The 22,300-nt window shown below is 38.7% G+C and overlaps 1 protein-coding gene and 1 long non-coding RNA gene across 2 annotated transcripts in view; both read right to left on the reverse strand.

Annotated features, from left to right (window-relative positions):
* The window catches only part of ARID1B (AT-rich interaction domain 1B), a 447,671-nt gene that overhangs the window by 342,442 nt on the left and 82,929 nt on the right, over positions 1–22,300 (reverse strand). The window lies entirely within an intron of this gene.
* Positions 13,224–22,300, reverse strand: part of LOC109320091 — a 15,464-nt gene continuing 6,387 nt past the window's right edge. Inside the window, exon 3 of the long non-coding RNA XR_002103715.1 lies at positions 13,224–13,330. This is a non-coding gene — a long non-coding RNA (uncharacterized LOC109320091). The remainder of the gene's footprint in view (positions 13,331–22,300) is intronic.

A 22,300-nucleotide genomic window follows, 5' to 3' on the forward strand; every position in this document is an offset into this window, starting at 1 on the left:
TAATCCCCACTATGTCCGGGCTGGTGTCAGCCAGCAGGAGGGTGAGTTCCTCCTGCTTGTTGCCCATACTACGAGCATTTGTGTAGAGGCATTTTAGGCCTCCTGTGGGTGTGTGTACTGACCCCCTAGTCCCAACTAGGTCCCAACTAGGTCCATCCCTACCAAAACTTCAGCTATCATTTGTAGAAAAATACGTAAGCCTATGTTTATTCTCATTTTTATCTAATAACAGCAGTAAGGACCTCAGCACAGCATTTCCTGGGGATTAATGACTGAGTGTGATTGATGGCCCAAGACAGAGTCCTTGGTCATCAACTCCTCCCAGCTGGTCATTAATCCTCTGGAAATAACCTATACCTTGATCATTATTTCTCAGATAAAAATAAATCCATTAAACAAAAAGCTACATACAAACATCCTTCTTCAGGTAAGAATTTGAGAGGTGCCTTTAAGCATTAAAAGCAAGGATCATGCAGGAGGTAGTGCATGAGTCTTAACAGTGAGTGATCTTAACATAGAATGCTGGATGAAACTTCATTCTTGCCTACTTGAGAACCAGGAAAATCCCAAACACAATTATAGATAAATTGGAAATGCTTTACAGAAAGGCTTTAATTCCAAATTTATTTTACCAATGAATCCAAGCAGTTGAGAGAGACGCATTTAACACATTCTCTCTCTTCTCTCCGTATCAAGCTTCCCCTTCTCTCTTCCCACTTTTTCCTCATTCAGCTACTTCCCCTTTGAATTTTCTGGATTTCACTTTTCCCCAAGCTCCTTCCCTTCTCAGAAGAGTAAAAGGGAAAAGGTCCTCTGCAGCCTATGAACTTCCCTCACACATGTTGTTCCAAAGAGCAGGTACCATGACATCTATGCTCTTTTCTGGTTCTATCCAGTCATGGGGGACTCACAACAAGACTCAAGTTTTTTGTTACACCATCATCAATCAGCCAGAGAAGGCTGATTATGTCTATGAAATAGTAAGTTCACTGCGTCTGTAGCAATTCAGGTCTTTATTCACTTGGGGAGAGAGGCAAAAAACTCATTCACAGATCTAAGGCATTGTCACTATACTACTAGGCCAATTCCTTTTAAATCCGCCTCTCTCCCATACTTATGCTTCTCCATTTGCCGTTATTCACATCTCTTCCCACCCCTATCCTCAGTCTGAGAGAAGTACCCTCCCTTATGCTGCTGTACTCTTTACATCTGTTAGCGCAACTAGAAAAAAATAAACTTGACTGGGTGCCTGTAAGCACAATTCTGCAATGGAGCAAGTGGTTTCAAGATCTCTGGTGTATGAGAACCATGGTTTCAACCTCTACCTATTTTCCTATGGGAAATATGGTGAATGCAAAGGAGACAGTAGTAGCCTCATAATCCAACCCTCTATTCAAACTCACACTCCAGGTACAAAGCCAGCAGTCAAGGGAATATATGATGCTGTTTAACAAAATTCTACTGGTTTTGCTCTAGACAGATGAAATTTAGTAACACTTTTTTAGCTAATACCACAATATTGCTAGCAGGCTTGTACTCTGAGTCAGCAGAATGCGACTTACTCTAAGTCATTTTGGGGCCTATTCCTCTATTTTTCTAAGGGATAACCATGCACTTAATCATGAAGAGCTTACCACATATCCAGCAAAAGAAAGGGCTGTAAATTCACTGTGCTTTCACTACAGGTTTCAATCCCTAACTATTGCCCACAGCATAGAAGGTCAACACACAAAAGGAAAAGGTACTACTTCCCAGAATCTCCATATCAGCTTTTAGGTGATTTCTACAGTCCAAATTTTGCTAGCTTCTGAAATCACAGCAAGATCAAAAACATACTTTTTAAGCTATAAGAGACTAAAAATTCCCCACAGCAAGATATTCAAAGGTAAACAGAATGCTTGGATAAACCAATTGGATAAGGACATTTATGTTAACATGACCAACTTAAAATAATACTGCATGGGAAGATGATAAATAAATCTCATGAAGTCAGGATTTCCACTACTGTGATATACCACTTCAGAGTCAAATTCCACAAACATTTTGAGCAGCAACATTTCACTTAAAAATGCACATAACCCTGTTTCTTTTGGGTTTGATCATGTGATGTTAGCACTAACAGACACAGATAAAGGCTTCCTGTAGTATGGAGGTGTCAGACTCACCAAGCCAGAGCCACAGGCAGGGTGAGTGGCGATATAAGAGTTAATGCAACCGCCAGTTGCCTCCACAAAGTCAACACATGTCCACAATGAAGTTCCATCACATCCCCAACAGAGTTCCTCACCCCATATTTCAGCAGAAAGCCCTACCCTTGAATTTCCAGCCCCTCCATGAGCCCTACACACCAAATTAAACAGCTCCAGAGGCTGTAGCTTTGGCACCACTAGAATAGTGGCTTTTCTTTCCCTTTTTCTACCATGTGGCAGATGGAAGGAACCAAGCTTCTAAAATAAGAATGTTTAGATAAATTTCAAAATATTGCCATTTACAATCATAATAATTCAGTTATGGTTTGAGCTTTCTCTCTATTTTTTTTATTTAAAGGGGGTAAGAAGGGGGAACCACACATACACACTGACCTTCTTTGTACTCAAAAAATGTTGCACTTTGATTTATTCAAACTCTGTTCTTTAACCAAAACATTACCTTTTAAGCTTTTAAGACCTAAACCCTGCAAATCAAACTTAACAGTTCAGCTACAGTAGATAATCACTTCTTACATAATTACAATCATTTTAGTTTTTATTATTTTTTTATTACAATCATGTTATTCACGCTATAAATTAGTTCTCATATTAGTTATCACAAATACATCTTGTACACCAGCTACTAAATTTAAGTATCTGTAAATAAAGATAATCCAACTGTTGAGACATAAGGGATCACAAAACATACACGAGATAGAACGGAACACACACAGGATACATTATAGTCAAAACATTACTCATTAAAAACTCACGATTCTTTATTTGTTTTTAAATGCTGGGCTGTTTTCAATTAGTGAAAAAATCAGGCATCAAGTTCATTTATCCATGGCCAAATTACCAGACGGTTTTTTTCCATATATGTTTCCATTAAACATAAATCTAACATCATGCTCTAGCACTGTGTAAATCCAGAGTATCTACTAATCTTTGGATGCAATGTGCAAGCACAGAATTGCTTGCATGTTCATATGCATTCCTTCCTCCCCCTCACCTACTGACCATTAATATTTTGTTTCAGAGCATTACACAAATATCAATTTTGCTCAAGCATTCACATACCCTGTTCTTATACACACAATGAAAGCCATCCCTCTAATTTACGGCCAGGCTGAGCTCAAGTCTAACTGTACACAAAATTAACACACAAGTGCATAATTGTGGTTTTATGCTCAAGTGCTCCAATTACGCACTTTAAAACACTTTACTAGGATCCATTGGGTACATTTAATATCTCTGATCTATAAAGCCTATAGAGTTCCTTTTGATGAGACAGCTGCACTGGAGGAAAATCTTTCAGTTAAAGACAAAGAAACTGATCAAGTTAGTTTTAAGATTTCACACAAAGATATGAATATGGAAGGATCTGAGGAGTGGAACAGTTTGTTGAAGGTATTTCTATCATGCCAGGCTAGATGGGTGAGGTTCTGCCCCCTCTCCTCCTCTTAGTGCAAGGTGACCCAGGTTTTAACACATGTTTTGTTTCAGACCACAGACTCTCCCCCCCTCCCCCCATGGGACTTTCATAAACCCATTCATGGCAGTGATTAAGGATTGTCACCATTAAAGTGAGAGCCCTAGAGCTTCTTCACTGCATTCAGAGATGCTATTCACTCTTCTCTCTGTATTTTCATCACCCAGTCTTCACTTCCCTAATGCCAGAGATATAATACTGTTGGTGAGAAAAAAATGTTAAACTGCACAAAAGGACACCGGCACCCACTCATGTTTAACATTCTGAGATTAAGACCATCACTTAAGAAGTCTCATATCCTGCCACCGCTGGGCAACAGTCTGTTCCATCAACCCAGCAGCTATAGTGACATCCAAAATAACAACTTTTTTACATCAACATGTACTCCTTTACAAAAAATCCCAACACAGAAGGAAAAGCCTCAGTATAACACTATTATCTCCTAAATCAACAAGATAGCCAACAAGTGCTTACATATGTGACAAAAACTGCATACTTTTGAAAATTATCCTCGTACAATAGAAGTTACATAGAAGTTAAGTCAGTAAGTCAAAGCCACATAAAAAGGCAATTCTTGCCATGTCTAGTGATAACACGGTAGTTTAGATAATCTACACAAATGTGCAGAGTCAACATATTCAACATTTTATACCTACTTTTCCAAATAAGTATATCAGTGAATCTCCACCAGGGAGCCATGAGATTCTTTCAAGGGTGTCAGAGTGTCATGCAAAGTTAGCACTGTTAGGTATGCAAACATGATTCACAAGAAAACCCAGAGATTTCCAAAAGGAATCCATAATGTTGCAACATTCTGATGTGTTGTGGTCTTTCTGAATGCTCTGCAACAGAAAGACTGCTCTATTATTTGTCCATAGCCAAAAAACAAGTGAAAACTAAGAGTTAGCAATTTCCAAGGGTGCCTCAAGCCTAAAAAGGCTGAAAACCATCCAAGTATATAGTAAACTCTTTAATAAACAAAGTGTCATATAAATATAAATCATATTACAAGCTCAGGGATTTACCACAAAAAAGTCACGGTACAGATACAAAGAAAAAGTCTGCAGAAGCTGATTTAAGGACTACAGTAGCCAGTGAACAGTTAGTACACTTTGGAAGATCCAAGCAACTTCTCTCTACAAAAACATAAAAGAAAATGTGGAAAAAACAATGTACTGACTTGCATACAGTATTGTATGTGTTTCAGAAACCAGGTCTGTGATCAGGGGTGTCAAACTCACCCTGGCCCCAGAGCTGGATCCAGACCACAAGGGCTCCTCCCAGCCCAAATCCAGGGGGCCAGCAGCAACTGTGGTGGGTCTACGTTAGGATAATACAGGTCACCCAGAGACTACATTTGGATAACAACACAGGACCAGGGCAGGGGCCAGGGAGTAGCTGCATGTTTATCACCCCGGTCTAAATTACAAGGTGCCCCTCACCATCATATCCGAGTGCTTCCCAAGAACAAAGCTAAACAAAAACAAACCTTCTCTCTTCCTTCCCAGCAATGCACAGCAAATAATTCATGTATTTTGGGGTATCGCTTGGCTGGGTTGATATAGTTGGATGGTTCTGCTTTGAGCAGGGTGGTGGGATTAGATGTCCCTTCCAGCCCTAATGGTCTATGATCCTACCTGAAGAGGGGCCTGTGTTTACATGCTAGCAGAATTCTTCTGGAAAACCCAAGTCAAAGATACCAGTTTTTATTTAGTTAGGAACACTATTAGTTAAATGGTCACTTCTTTAATGTGATCACATGTGCACAATTCTGTCTACTTTAGCTAAACAATACTTTCATTCAACGCCAGTTCTGTTTTCCTGGCGATGGACTTGTTTGGAACTAAGGTTAGTCTTTGTAATCAATTCCGATCTGGTCAGCCTTTAACCCAGGTTGCTTTCAGACTAGGTGCAAAGAACAACTTTTTGATTTTACAATTTTCAGTTACCCGTACATTTAAAATATTGCAAAATAGCAAGTATGTCACTAAACAGTTTTACAAACACTATTAAATCACAAGGTTTCTGTAAGTCTTTAGGAGTAAGAGGCAAGCTTTATTTTAATTTTTAACTTAAAAATTGGAACGTTCACTACTTGGTTCAGTCAATAGCAAATAGTAATCTTATTTTGTATGGCAATAGAAAATAGGAGAAAAAAAGCTCAGGAAGAATTGCTGTCTGTTTTGGAGGGAGCCACTTACCCATCTGCCCTTCTGGCCAGAGGTTTAATAGATTTCTATTTTTATAAAGGACATGAGGGGAGGGGTGGCTCCATCACTTTGCTACAGAAACCCAGCTGCCAAACTGGATGTGCCAAAGGGGAATTTTAGGGAATTTTAAAAAGATAACCTCTGCTGAGACTGCAATGTCAGCTTTGTAACCTCATGACTGGAACATGTGCAGTGAATGCTGGATTGAAAAAGCTGTGTTATGGGAGTTAGAAGAAAGAAAAGGAGAAAACATGAACAACACAAACTGAGATCATTACTGTGATGAGAAGAGGGCTGGAACTCAAAAAACATTACTAGCTAACTATGGAAAAAAATATAAAAACAACAATAACAACAAAAACCAGATCTATAAAGAAAGATCCCCTTGATTTGGATATTTATTAATAACCTATGCTCAGGTCTGATCCCCCAAACTTGATATGGCATTTTATGCTGATGCTTTAGTTTAAAACGGCTTACTTGCAATATACATTAAACACATGGGGCTAAACTGATCGAGGATATAAAGATTAAAAGTCTAGAAAATTTAAGAAAACATATAATAATGTATCAGTTCTGAAAACAGATTATTCTTTAAGTTAATCATCCAGTTCCAATTGTATTTTTCATCTCTCAAACTCTATACAACACTTCCTTTCACTTTAAGAAAACTATATTTAAAATCTGCAAGTTATAAATTATCTGGAATTTTTAAATGGCTGAAATTTAATGGAAAATACATAAAATTTAAAATTAATAGTATGTACTGCAGGGGTAGGCAACCCCCAGCATGTGTGCCAGAGCATGGCATGGGAAGGAATTTTGCTTAGTATGTGTGCCTCAGGGCAAATGGCAGGAATGGGGGAAAGCTGTGAAGGGCTCAATCCCTGTTGTGGCACTGCAGCCCCTTCCTTGCCATCCTCCCTCAGGCATGTGTGCACCCGCTGCCAGCAATGGAGTTGGGCCAGGGCTCTGCAAATCCCAGTGCAGCTGCTTGCAGCCTCCCCACTACCTGCTACAAGCAGCCTGGGCTCCGTGGCAGGCAGCAGGGGCCAGCCCAGAGCCCGGGCAAGCTGTGGCAGATGGCCAGGAGGTTGCAAGCAGCTACACGGGGGTCCAGAGTACCAGCCTAGCTTGTTGCAGGCAGTGGGTGTATACACGTCTCTGGGCAGATGGCAGGGAAGAGGTCAGAGCTGTGCTGCCACAACAAGGATTGGGCCCTTCACAGCTCCCCCCCACCCCATGGCACACCAACATCTTACAAATAGAGGTTGGGGTTTTTTTGGTACTCTGCCCAAAAATGTTGCTGACCCCTAATGTACTGTGTATATTATGTATTTATATCCCAGGACCACAGTACACACAGAAAAAAAGAGAGCTGACAAAGCAATTGACATGTTTATAGTTCAAGGTAAGATTTACATTCAAAACATAAAATAAAAATTAAAACCTTAAAAACTCTACAGAAATATTGTTAAATGCCAGCTTTTTCTTTTTTAGAGTCTTATTTGGAAAAAATAGATTTTTTAATTGAAGAGGGGCATGTAAACTTTCCATATTATTTTGCGTACTGGGAAACATTCCCAGTACAAGACCCAGTTACGAAACACCTCAGTCCCATGCATTTTAACACAGTAGTACCCCCTTTCCCTTCATTTGAAACAGAAAATAGATGGTAAAAGATGAAGTCATCATATGTCAGCTAGAAGAGAAATGGTAATGAATATCACTTCGCATTAAAAGCAGAAATATTTTATGATAAACTATTAATTACAGCCCTTTAAAAAAGAAGCATTTCAAAGTAACAGGAATGCAAGAAAGGTATAATAAATTACTCTATGATATTAAAAGTAACCTATGAATCTTGATAATCCAATTCCTTCAATATTAGAGATACATGCTAAATGCCACTAAATTGTTAATTTAAGAGAAGTCACCTTTACATTTATAAATACATACTTTTCTTTAGTTAGCAATTTGGGAGCATTTAGAAAGCATTTTGAGGGATTTTTTGAGGAAGAAGTTAGTATGAGATTTTACAAAATTAGTTATTTTTTGTTTATTCAGAAAGTTAATTTTATTGCGATAACCTGATATCATACAAGAAAATGCCTATATGTCGATTCTTCAACTGGATACCAGTTAGTATTTTTCCACTACCTTCTTTTTAAAACAACAGATGTGCAAGTATTTGGTCATAAACAATTTCTGCTCTGGCAAAATTATAAAGATGGTAATATTTGAGCATATTGTATAACTATGGCCCAATTCCTGCTCACTTCATTCAGATAATAATCCCACTGAAATCAATGCGATTACCCACCTGAGTAAAAGTGGCAGCATTTGGCTCAGTATACCTACATGCCTCTACATATGTAAATGAACAAAATAACTAAAATAATTAACACGCACTATAACCACTCTCTATATCAAAGAAAAAAACAAACTATGAGCAAACATGTAAATCATTTTCCCCACTGTTGCTTGTAACTGATCTGAAAACAACCTTGGTTTCATCTTGAAAACCCCCCCCACCTTTTCTACATTACCAGTACAGAGGAAGCCAGTTTTCAGAAAAGCTTTGGGAACTCAAGGTTTTTACTTTATCAAAAAGAGATTTGTCCGATGTACTGTAAATCTTTAACTCCCTCAATTGGGGACCAGGTTTTTATGCGTTTCAAAATTTATTAAGTCTGCCTGGCTGCACTCTCCTGAAAATTCCCTTTAGCTTCTTTTCCTGCTATCTAGTAAAAACTTTCTCAAATATAGTAAAGGCACATTGAGGAAGGTAAACAAAAAATTCAGTACGGAAACTAAACAGACAGTGTCGTGCATCTGAGAACTTTACAGAGCAGGTTAATGACTGGCTTCTCGAAATATGTGAATCAGAAATACTAATGCTGAATATTTATTTATCTCTTACTTCAAAAGTTTTATCATGTAAATAATATAACCTAAAAAACCACGTACATTACTTTTAAATCCCACACAGTTTTGAAGCCCTCAGCTTCTTCAGTTCACCCTTCCCATCCCTTTCTTTAGTTTTTATTCATTGTATTCCTTGCATTATTTCGGTTCCAGTCCTGCACATGCTAGTAACAGTTTTAACTTTACTCATGTGAGTATTCTTATTGATCGCAGTGGAACTAATCATGCAACCACAGCTAAGACAAGGGGATGTGTATGCTTGAATGAGGGCTTCATGTTGTGATTTCTTTGAGACAAAAGCAATATTCTGTAAAGCTTCACACTTTAAACAATAAATAAATAAAAATTAACTATGAATTTATCAGACTTACTGATGGACCATCAGACATCATTAGAAGAGGGTAAAGCAAATTTCTAACTGTAGAGGGATTGGAGTGTTGTGGCTACCCTGCGATTGGACACATGTACCACAGAGTCAGTGGATCTCCCGCTCTCTCATTCTCAAATCTTCCCCACCATGACTTGGTGTAACTATAAGAAAGGTATCAGGAGGTGGTACCTGATTGCAGATGGAGACATCCGAGACCTGTGTGGGTCATGATGTCTACAGATTTTCTGTGGGGCTTCTCCTCCCCTACACCCCATCCCTTTCCCCTCAGGTGTCTCTGTTGACACTTGGTGTGGACACCTGGCCATACAGGGTGCCTAGACTCGTTACCTAGACTGAGGAATCCAAGGTGGCAAGAAAGCAGTGATCCCCAGAGTCAGGAGCTCTAGGCTAGTCTATCCTGGGCCGAGCCCTTTAGGTAAGGTGGGGCTACATGTGTCACAAACCCCAGAGCAGCCCCTAAAGATACATGACCTCCTATGGTGAGATGCTGGTCAGGAATCTGTCTGGAGAGCCGTGCTGATGCAATAAATAACCAAGGGAAAATGGTCACTGCTATTTTCTGTTAGCCATTTTGAGGCTCCCCCTACCCTTTCTTTAAAAAAATTAATGTCAGAGGATATTAAGATATATTCTAACTTAATTTGTTATGAAAAGCACACAAGAGGACCTGAAATTCCACAAAAAAGTAAAACTGGAACTATACAGTTGTTCTTAAAAAGCATCACAGTTTCAACTGTATTAACGATTCCTTCTTATATGTACCATATTTTCTTATGCAAATATAACTCCAAGGGGAAAAAGGTAAATTGATTAAATAGGGGTTCTATTAAATCTGCCATTTAGAAAAACCAAGCAAAACATTAATTCCCCAACAAGCTTTGCTCTGCTATACTAAGACATATGTTGCAGTTGGCTAACTAAATTATTTCTGGGATGAAGCAACAGATTTATCAATCATGCGCAGAGTGTAGTGAATCTTATTATAATAAAAAGGGATAGTGGAACTTTATTAATTTTCACGAAATTGCAGCAGGGAGTCTTGCTGTACTTTTCTGAGGTGTGCATTCTATAAACTAAGCAAATGTATAAGATTTAAAGGGGGGGAAAAAAATCACGAATTTACAACACTTAACACTACAATAGCCAACACACTTTAGTAAATTTTGTAAAAGAAGTAGATTAGTTCCATGAGATTTCACTGCAGTCAAACTGCTAACAAATCTCTGCTGAAGAATGGCATGAGACCATTTTTTAAATCTGATTGAATGAGAAATATTTTGGTTTTTAGATTAGCTACATCAAATTAGTGAGTCCCTTCCTGTCTGAAAACAATTTTACTCCTCTACTTTACGTCAAATATACTTTCATCCTTGTGTTTTAATTATACAAACATAGTACATGTCAAACCACAAAAAAGTAGAAGATATGAAGTAAGCACAGCCTGACAATCAAGTTAACACCACCACTACATAAGTAAATCTGTAGTAACTATAATTTGCATGTGAACAACATTACTCATCACCTCTGCTGTTAACAGAATGACAAAAGAGAGCAGCAGGAAAATGCTGTGCTGTTCTTAGTTTATTAAAAAAACCCCACAACAATGAGTTGTTATTTTGGTAACCATCAAGGTACTAAGCCAAATTACTTTACATTTCTTCTGTAGGGAGCAAACCTCTATATATAAAAACAACAAAAAATACAACAAGAAAGGAAAAAAAGAAACAGACAAAAGTGAGACTTCAGACTATGGACAAGCCTTATATTCCAGAAAATGCTAGTATGTAAGCCAATGCATGACAATATAATGTTTAGGCACATTAAGAAAAAAGCTTGTAAATTCCACTGATCCAATGAACAGAGACACAGTTTTCATAATTTTATCATTTGTACTCCATGGCTGACTGATTGTCAGACCAATGGCAAAGCACAGGTTCCTATCTGAATGACATATGGATGCAACCAACCAGAGAGATGTTAGAACATTAAATACCACAAACAGACAGGACAAGAATACAAAAATCCAAATTAGCAGTCACACAACCGTTTACTCATATAGACTTCTCTTTTTTTCCGTATTACATTTTCACGATCTTTTTAACCTAAATGAATACTGCCCTCCTGGATAAGCAACCTCTCACTTCATAAAACTTAAAGCCACCCTAGGAAATGAAACTTCAAAAAAACAAAGGCAGGAAAAAAAAAAAAAAGAATGAATCCAAGGAGAAGAAAATGTAATTCTAAAATTGGGGTAATATAGCTTCCAACAGATGCACTAAAAATCAGTGTAGTTTTATTTTTGGGGGAAAGCCTTTCTTAAGACAGAAGTGCTTAACATGTTATATAAACATGTTTACTGCATTTGTAAGCCAAAATGTAATAATCTTATAATCAATACCAACATAACAATAAAGCACCTTGGTAATATTAAGCCATGTCTGCCACAGGAAAAAAAGAAAACTCTATTGAACAACTCAGAGGTCCAAAAAATTTAAAAAGCAATTTTAACCAGCAAGTTACTAGTGGTAAGCTTACCACTAACTCCAGCCTGCTCTGGCTTCCTGGAGTGGGGGGAAAAAAGGGAGGCTGTGCAAAAGTAGTAAGATGCCTATTTTAAAAAGAAAAAAAAGTGGAGATCCCTGCAGTGTTAATTTTCCTCTACTGGAAATCAGGACAGGAAGAACCCAGTGCCAACCACCAGTCCAGATTTTCTGTTAAAAATAAATCTTCCTTTGAAATACTCATTTGTAAACAAATCAAAAAACCAAGCCATGTGCAAACCTAGCTATGTGAAGGAATTAAATAAATTACAAGTGAACTAAACTGAGCTTGGAAGTACAGTTCAGATATCAGGGAGTGCACAATCCTCAATTATCACTTAGGGCTTTAATCAAAATACATCATCAGCTTACCATAACTTTGTGGGATGAACACTAAACTGATAGAACAGACACTCTGTACTAAAACAAAAAGAAGAAAAGCTAAGAGGTGTACATAACTCCTTGATTTTTTTTTTTTTTTTTTTTTTGGTATTCTAGCAGATTTTCATTTGAAACATTCAAATAGGTAAACAGGCAGGTGCTTTCTTACTGAATCCTGAACAAACAAATATCTAATAAAGGAAAACATTTTTAGAGCAACAAGGATATATATTTAAAAACCTCAAATGTATTCCTCCTGGAATTAATTTTTTGTCACCATATAGTTCAGTTGCTACCTGCTAAAGGTCTTTAACAATAGTATATACAACAAGGAAGGTCTCTTCAATTGACTTCATGAGAATTATTCTTCAGTCTCTCCTGTGCTCTATTTTCTCACTGTAGATGTCTCTCTAGACATGCCTCTCTTTAGCTCCATAGTGTAACATCAGGTTTCTTTTCTATTGTTCTGTATTTTCGTTTCCCCCTTTGTTTTTACCTTTTCAGTGCTGCATTTTGTTTATTACCACACAAATATTAGCAGTAATGTTCAACTGATTTTTGAAGAGTTCATTTCATTTTCAGAATAATGGAAGAAAGTTCTAAAAAGTGGAAGGTTAGCATTTGGCAAATGCTTCAATAACTGGTTAGACAGAGGTCCCTGATTCCCTAACAATGAAGTAACACTGAAAAATGACTCAGCAACATTATGGAATAATTTCAAGGCTGGAAGTGCAAATGAATCAAATACACCATTTTTCTCTTTCTTTTTTAATGGCCAACACTTCCATCAACATTGCACCACACTGTTTTCAAACAGAATTTTATAAACACTTGACCTGCATTTCCTCCATAATACAGAATTATTCCATATTACAGAACCATAGAAAATAAGGTTTGGAAGGGACCTCAGGAAGTCGTGTAGTCCAGCCCTTCTGAAAGTGAGACCATCCCAGCCATGGTTTTATCTACCCGAGTTTTAAAAACCTCCAAAGATGGAGGTTTGACTACCTCTCTGGATAGCCTGTTCCAATGCTTTTACTACCACCCCCATGAGAAAGTTTTTCCTAATACCTATTCTAAACTTCCCTTGCTACAACTTGGGACCATCGCTCCTTGTTCTGTCATCTGCCACCACTGAGAACAGTCTAGCTCCACCCACTTGGAAACCCTTTCAGATAGTTGAAAGTGATTATTAAATCCTGACTCAGTCTTCTGTTCTCCTGATTAAATAAGGCCAATTCCCTCAGTCTTTCCTAGTAAATCATGTGCCCCAGCCCTCCAACCATTTTCACTGCCTACTACTAGACTCCCTCTAATTTATCCACATCCCTTCTGTAGTGGGGGGCCCAAAACTAGGTGCAGTACTCCAGGCATGGCCTCACCAATGCTGAATAGAGCAGAAGAATCACTTCCCTTGATCTGCTGGCACCACCCCTGCTGATGCAGCTCAGTATGCTGTTAGCTTTTTTTGCAACAAGGGTGCGCTGTTGACACATATCCAGCTTATTGTCCACTATAACCCCCAGGTCCTTTTCTGCAGAGCTGCTGCTTAGCCAGTCAGTCCCCAGCCTGTATTGTGCATGGGATTGTTCTGTCCTAAAGACAGGATGTTGTATTTGTCCTTACTGAACTTCATGAGACTTGTTTTGGTCCAATCCTCTCATTTGTCAATGTCTCTGAATCCCAGCCCTACCCTTCAGTGCATCTACTACTTCTCCTAGCTTAGTGTCATCTGCAAACTTCCTGAGGGTGCGCTCCATCCCATCTTCTAGATCTGTGTTGAAAATACTGAACAAAACTGGCCCCAGGACTGAACCTTGAGGCACTCTACTTGATACCAATTGCCAACTAGACATCAAGTCATTAATTACTACCCTCCGGGCCCGATGATCCATTCAGTTTTCCATCTACCTTATGGTCTATTCATCCAGCCTGTGCTTCCTTAGCTTGCTTGTGACAATGTTGTGGAAGACCATATCAAAAGCCTTGCTAAAGTCAAAGTGAATCACATCCACCGGTCTCCCCATATCCACAGAGTCAGTCATTTTGTCAAAGAAGGTAATCATATTGGTCAGGCATGACTTGCCCTTGGTGAATCAACACCAACTGTTCCTAATCACCACTTTCTCCTGCAAGTGCTCAGAAATCGATACCTTGAAGACCTGCTCCATGACTTTTTTAGGGACTGAGGTGAGGCTGGCCAGTCTGTAGAGTTCCCTAGATCCTCCTTCCTCATAGATTTCATAGAGGTAAGGGCTGGAAGAGACCTTGAAGATCATCAAGTCCAGCCCCCTGCCAAGAAGCAGGAAGTCAGCTAGGGTCAAAGGATCCCAGCAGGATAAGCATCCAAGTGCTTCTTGAATGAGTCCAGAGTTGGTGCCTGCACCACTACTGGAGGGAGTCTACTTCAAGCCTTGGGGACTCAGACAGTAAAGAAATTCTTCCTTATGTCCAGCCTAAAAAGGTCTTGGAGGAGTTTTTGACCATTAGTTCTTGTTATCCCTTGGGGAGCTCTGGTGAACAGGCATTTCCCCCCCCAATTCTGACACACACCCCTTATGTACTTATAGGCAGCCACCAGGGCCCCCTTGAGCCTGCGCTTTTCCAGGCTGAAAAAGTCCCATAGCTCTCAGCCTCTCTTCATAAGGCCTATTCTCTTGCCCGCTGATCATGCACATGGCTCTCTTCTGGACTCTCTCAAGCTTCTTGATATCATTCTTGAATTACGGAGCCCAGAATTTGATGCAGTACTCCAGGTGCGCCCTCACCAAGGCCGAGTACAGCTGGAGGATGACATCCTGAGATTTACTTGAGAAGCATCTATAGATGGAAGCCAGAGTTTTGTTTGCTTTACCAGCTGCAACATCACATTGGTGACTCATGTTCATTTTGTGGTCGGTCATGACCCCCAAGTCTCTTTCAGCCATGGTGCTAGTGAGCATTAACACCGACGTGTCTATAAGCATACTGCGGGGTTCCCCCCGCAACCACCACCAAGGTGGAGTACCTTGCATTTACTGGTATTGAACATCATCAGGTTTGTATCCACCCACCTACTATGCTTATCCAAGCTGGCCTAGATCACTAGCCTGTCCTCAGGTGTGCACGCTATGCCTCAAAGTTTAGTGTCATTGGCGAACTTGGCCAGCGTGCTATTGACACCAAAGTCCACATCACTGATAAAGATGTTAAAGAGAACTGCTCCAAGGACACAGCACTCCAGCCCATCGTTCTTCCCTTTCTTAAGATGGATACTATATTTGTCCTTTTCCAATCCTCTAGGACTTCCCCTGATTGCCATGAGTTTTCAAAGATAATGGCCAGCAGCTCTGCAATATCAGCCAACTCCTTCAATACCTGGCCCCATAGACTTGTACACATCCAGTTTTTCTAAACAGTCCTTAGCCTGCTCTTTCACCACTGAGCACAGCTCCCCTTCTCCCCAAACTGTGCTCCCTGGTACAGTAGTCTGGGTGCTGCCCTTGCCTGTGAAGACTGAGTTGAAAAAGGCATTGAGTACTTCAGTCTTTTCCTCATCCTCTGCCACTAGGTTGCCTCCCCCATTCAGTAAGTGACCTACACTTTCCCTGATCTTCCTTGTTGCTGACATACTCGTAGAAACCCTTCTTGTTACCCTTCATGTCCCTTGCTAGCTGCAACTCCAGCTGCACTTTGGCCTTCCTGATTTCATCCCTGCATGCCCAAGCAATACTCTTATACTCCTCCCTAGTTATTTGCCCAAGTTTCTACTTCTAAGCTTCCTTTTCGTGTTTTAGCTCACTGAGAAGTAACTGCTAAGCCAAGCTGGGCTTCTGTCATACTTGTTAGTCTTCATGCACATCAGAATGATTCTTCCTGTGCCCTCGGTAAGGTTCCTTTAAAGTACCACCAGCTATCCTGTACTGCTTTTCCCTACAGACTGGCTTCCCTGTGGAATCTGCCCATCAGTTCTTTGAGTGACTGAGTCAAAGTCTGCTTTTCTGAAGAACAGGGTTCTTATTCTGCTGCCCTTCTTCCTTTCCTCAGGATCCTGAACTCAATCATCTCATGGTCACTACTGCCCAGGTTGCCATCCACTTCTACATTCCTCACCAATTCTCCCGTTTGCCAGCAGCAGGTCAAGAGCACATTCCCTTGTTGGCCTCTCCAAAACTTGCACCAGGAAGTTCTCCCCAGCACTCACCAAAAACTTCCTGGATTGCCCATGCATTGCTGTATTGCCCTCCCAGCAGATATCAGGGGGATTGAAATCCCCCAACCAGGGCCTCTGGGAAATTTCCGCTAGGTGTATGAAGAAAGCATCATCCATCTCATCCTCCTGGTCTGGTGGCCTATAGCATGACATCACCTTTCTTGCTCTCCCTGCTGACTCTAACCCAAAGACCTTCAACAGGCCTGTCTCCAGTTTCATACTGGAGCTCTGAGCAATCATACAGCTCTTTTACATACAGTGCAACTCCTCCTCCTCTTCTCCCCTGCCTGTCCTTCCTGAACATTTTGTACTCATTCATGACATTACTCCAGTCATATGAGCTATCCCACCCTCTGTTCTTCCAATCACATCATAGTTCTGTGACGGCGAGGACTTACAATTCTTCCCATTTGTTTCCCAGGCTCTATGCGTTCATGTATCAACGTCTGAGGTAAATAGCCAAATGTTTTCTCAGGAAGCATGAAAAGGTCTCCCCTGTTGCCCCCTTTTGCTTATGCTTCCTCCAGGTCACCCACTTTCCCACTTACCTCATGGCTTTGGTCTTCATCCCTTTGCACATCATGTCTCTCAGAAGCATTTCTCCTCATCTGGGATTCAGGTACCTCAGCAAAAGTTTTAGACCCCACACCTTTTTAGTAAAATGTTTTACTTTTTTTTTTTTTAATTTGTTTCCATCAGGCAACTTCATACTCCAACATTATTTTCATCTGATCTCCTGCATCTTCCTTTCACCTTACTACTGGCACACATTTTCTAGGTTAGGAATGCTGAAATATTAAGGAAATCAAATGACTTAAAAATACCCACCCTAAGCATCCAACTCATTCATTCCCTCATCATACAATTTAGGAGGATAAGATTAATATTTAAATGACAGATACAAGGAGTTTAAGGAAAATACATTAGGCAGCTAACATGTGACCAACAGCAGTATAAAATTATTTCAATGCAATTAACACAAATGAGAATCCTCAACACTGAAGATGGTGTCATGGGGATGAAAAGAAAAGAAATGATGGAGAAACAGAATAGCCAGTGATATCCGCCTTAAAATACTATCTTAAAGAATTATCTTCATGCCCTCTAAGCTAATCCATCTGTATGCTCAGTATTAGAAGATGATACTCATATGAAAAGATCCATCAAAAAAACCCTAACTTATCAAAGACAAGGAAAAAGAAAGCAGCACAGCTAATGGAGAGCAACTCTGAGCCAAAAGCAAAGCAAGCATCCTCTGGAATAGTTGCCACTATCTCCAATCTTCATCATGCTAAAGAAAGAGACCAAATTCCCAATTAAAAAAATGAGGGAACTTTAAAAAAGCCTTTGGAAATGTGCTGGAAAACATGCTCACAATTTTGGATATAGCAGGGAATAAGGGGAGGAATAAAAAGAGGTATATGGCAAGATTACAGAATAAAGACAAACAGGAAGCTAAAACTGGAGTCTTTGTTAGAATCTAAAATTAAAAAAAGATATGGATGCTTGCAATGTTCCTCAGAGCTCCTCTTTCTTCAAAGTAAGAGAAGCTCTGAGAATGTGGATATTTTTAAAATGCAAAAAGAGCTGGATGGAGAACTGCATTTCCATCTTGTAGATAACTGACTTCAGTTTGAAATCTGTGTTCACTGAGTTGAACAAATCCCCCAAATTTTGAAATGCTCTATAAAATAGAATCAACATTTATTTTAAATCAAAAAGCTCCATTTTAACCTTTTATATTTTAAAAGGTACACAAATATAAAGTTAAATACGTAACATGTACTTTAAAGAATAAAAAGGAAATGTTCCATTATTTACAGATTGAAACAGAACACTTCATTTTTTATCCAAAACAAATTAATCAGAAACAACATGATTTCACAAAGTGTTTGTGTTTTAATGAAACAATACTTTCAAATAGAGAACTAGTCTAACAACAGTCTTTCTCGCCAGTTATTTGCAATAACTCAAAATATATACTGCATTCCCACTGAACCACACATGGTAGCGAGTAGGTAGTATGTACAAGGGTTCAAAATAAATAGGGACTTGCACTGCATGACCTTTTGGGGTAAACAGGTGAGTACTTGAGAAAAAATATAAAATGTTATTCACCTGTTTGCTTTATGGGTCTCCATATATCTGTAAATGGCCACATTCAATTAACTCCAAAGTAAATACATCTTTCTTTCATAGTAAGAAAATTTTAATAAAGTCAGAGTGCTATCTCCTAAAATGTGCTGTGGCACTGCTCCAGGATAGCTGTTTATTTCCTCCTGAACATGAACAGTTGAACAGGGATTCAGTGGATCAAACAAACTACTTATCACATAAAATGAATGAAAACTGAGGTATGGTTATACTAAATAAACCAGTCTCCTCTCTCCACAATTACACAGAAAACTAAACTAGAGGCTTGAAAGATATTGGTGAAAACATTTTCAGGTCAGAACGTAATACAGTTTAATTCTTAACATTTGGGCTGCGATGCTTCAGGGTTTTTCCCAAGAAGAGATTCCAATTGAGTCTTGAAATCTGAATGAAATAAAACCTGAAAAGCAATTGCTCATTCCCCTAAGGCAGCTAAACCCTTTCAAAATATAATTTGAACTCCTTCTGACCAACCGGGTATTACAATAAATAAATATGGCTCATCTAACACTTACCAGTGGATACTAAAAACATTTGTTGAACCTGGAGGATTTTTTTTTTAAGTTTTAAGACCAATATCCACTCATCCATATCCTCTTCTGCCTTCTGCCCCAATTTGTGTAATGGATTGAAAAGACAGAGTTCTACTGTGCTGTTTTGAACAGTTGTAGGAATGAACAGCCTTTTTTCCCCATAATCTGACTGAACAAAGGAACAAAGTAAGGGTTGCCCTTCATCTGACCAGCTTTTTCCACTGGTGATTGAACTGTATACATAATGGAATGACAGAGATACAATGACTGAACATGGGATATGTACAAAGAAACAAAGTGTCACTATGAAGGCAATGTCTTGTTTACTATTTTAAAATATTTTTCTATACATAAAAAATATAACAAGACTGTTTCTAAATTAATAATATAGATGAAAAAAAGAGTTATATTTCCGGTTGCAAAGTTAATGAGATGAAAATGAAAGCCCTCTAAGAAGATAATTGAATGTTGGGCATTTATAAAGGAGGAAGGTTTCAGGTATCAGGATGTAAGAATTAAACTGAAAATAAAGGACATGCAGAGAGTTAATGATAGTTTGACAGACCTGATTAAAGAACACTTGGATAAATGGCAATCGTTGACTATTATTGCAAGATTATGATGAAATTATTTAAATGACTATTCTACCTAAACTTCTATTTCAACAGCTACTAATTGTCATCATTATGAACTGCTAAATATACCCCTCAAATTAAAATTTACTTCTTCAGAGACCCTGTTCTAGGAGCTGCTTGTACTACAAATTGTTTGTTATATTTTGTTATGGTACAAGAGAAAACTTTAGCACTAGAAGATTTGAGATAATGCGCTGTGATTTAGCCTTTCTGTGAAGAATTTTGTGAACTAATACACAGTAGAGTGCCTTATCCTTGTATGCCTATGGATACAGAAAATTCTCCAGATAAATATACTGTATAAGTTTGCACAAAACTTAATTTCATATCATTGATGGGCTTCCAAAAACTCTTAGGATTAAGGGAAATAGATGAAAGGAGGCCTCATTTGGTAGAGGCAAACTTTTTGCAGATTGATCCCTCAAATTCTTTTAAAAAGGCATATATTTACAGTTCTCTACAGATGACATATTAGGTTTCATATTTATAGAAAAGCACATGTTTGTCCTTATTTCAGTCAACTTTAAGGAAAAAATGGTGAAATATCTCTTATTTATACCTCCAGAAATCTGTCTATGCTCCTGTTTTGTGGCTTAGATAAAAGATTCAGTCTTTTTGTGCACAAAGGCATAACTCTCTCAACAAATACTTCTGTCAATCTGATCCTATTTTTAATACGTTTAATACTGGGATAAGAAAGCAGGACAGTATTTTATAATTAAAAAGAAATGTCAGTCAAATATACTTGTAGTTGAAGACAAGATTTTGTGTGTGTAAAAACCCTATCGTTCTTTCCATTAAAAAGATAAAAAAAATATATCTATAACGGACTTTGGAGAAGCTGATGGAGAGTGTGAAACAAGTACCAAAGCCTTAGTAGTTCCCCATTTGAAAACTGCAGCATGAGTTCCCAAAATTGATTGAGAATTCAGAAGTGTATAGTATACAAGATAGGCTTTTGCTTTTAATTCATTATTCATAAAAGTTTGTTTGAAAGTCTTTATAAATTTCATTATATACAATACAAACATAGGCATACAATGTTAAAATAAAATAAAACCAGTCCGAGCAGCTAGACTCAGCCCAGCACACGCCAAGGAAGAAATATTTTTTTAATTATTCCAGAATTTTTTAAAAATCTGGTCTCTTATGATATAGGATGCTATGATGTACTACTACTAAACTGAAATAATCTATGAAAACAGACTATTTCTCTTACAATCATAACAATGGCACTGCTCCCCTCTTCCAAGAAGCTACAAGAAGTGGAAAATAAAAAATAAATAAAGCTGTAAACTAATTAAAAAATTCACTACTATTAATGCAGCTACACTACTTTTGGACACTACATTTTAAAAACATTTGCTATCTCCATCTGTCTTTTCTAAAGACATGTTCTGTCAGTGAGTCATCTTTTGGACACCATTTCACGTGGTGCCATTTAAAAAGAAACAAAACGAGATGTAGGAGGCAGCTTTGGGAAGCAACTTCTGCCACAATACAAGACAGATATTACAACAAATTAATGCCATAAGCATTAGCTTTTTCTGATATGTAAACTACAATGACATCTAGAAGAACTAGAAAGGAAAAATTAAATTGTTCTGCAAACGGTCTTATGGCCTCCATGCGTTGCTTTCCAGCATATGTAATATATTATGAGAAAAATCAATTGAAGTATACATCTCATCAGTGGATTATTTCTGTAATATTAAACAGAATATAAAATACTGTGAGACTATGAGACCATGAGACCTATGGAATTTTTCTTAAATGCTCTGGTCTGTGCATTTCAACAAGTGCTAAACCATCAAGCGAGTACCAGAGCAAGCCATCTATTTTATTTTTTATTACTGTGGTATTTTAGCAAACAACATTGCCACCTCAAGAAACATTAGAAATCATTGAGTAAGTGGCAGTCATCCTTCTGAACAGAGCTATTTAGGAAATTTCAAACCAAATGGTTTTGTATTGGAAAAGACAGTCAAATTTAAATTTCACAGAAGTTTCTCAGCTTCATGCAAACTTTTCCCAGGTCAAGATGGAATTTCTTTCACAAAGAAGAGAATGGAATTGATCACAGAATAACCAACAGGCAAGCATTTAAGATGCTCACCTACAAGATAACAAATCCAGATTCAAGTCACTGGTGTGCCTGATTCACAGGCAAAAATCTCAGCCTTCCGTACTTTAGGTTAGTGTCCTAACTACCAAACAATTAACTATTTAATTTACCTAAATAAAATACTACTCTGAATTTACTCCCCCACATTAGTTTCTATACACAGAAGTTTTATAGTTTTATTATAATTTTGCATGGATGGAAAATCCATGGATTTCCACAGATGAATCTTACCTACACCTCCCCTACACTACCGCAGGTGGTAGGGGGAGAGGTGATGAGGGGAGCAGTAATGCCACAGGCAGTGGGGACAGACACTGAGGGAACTGGTAGGGGGCATGTAGCAGGGCAGGTAGTGGGGGCAGTAAGAGGGTAGGCAGTGGAGGAGCAGTGGGAGGCAGGTGGTAGGGATGAGCAGTGTGGAGTTGTTGGGATAGGCAGCAAGAGGCAGGCAGCTTAACCCCTGCCACCTGCGTCCCCTCCCCACCACTTACCTCCTTTTGTGCCTGCCCCGTGCAGCCTCAGACCCCCAA

This window comes from Crocodylus porosus, unplaced genomic scaffold, assembly GCF_001723895.1.
Source record: "Crocodylus porosus isolate Cpor-Errol unplaced genomic scaffold, CroPor_comp1, whole genome shotgun sequence".
Classification (NCBI taxonomy): domain Eukaryota; kingdom Metazoa; phylum Chordata; order Crocodylia; family Crocodylidae; genus Crocodylus; species Crocodylus porosus.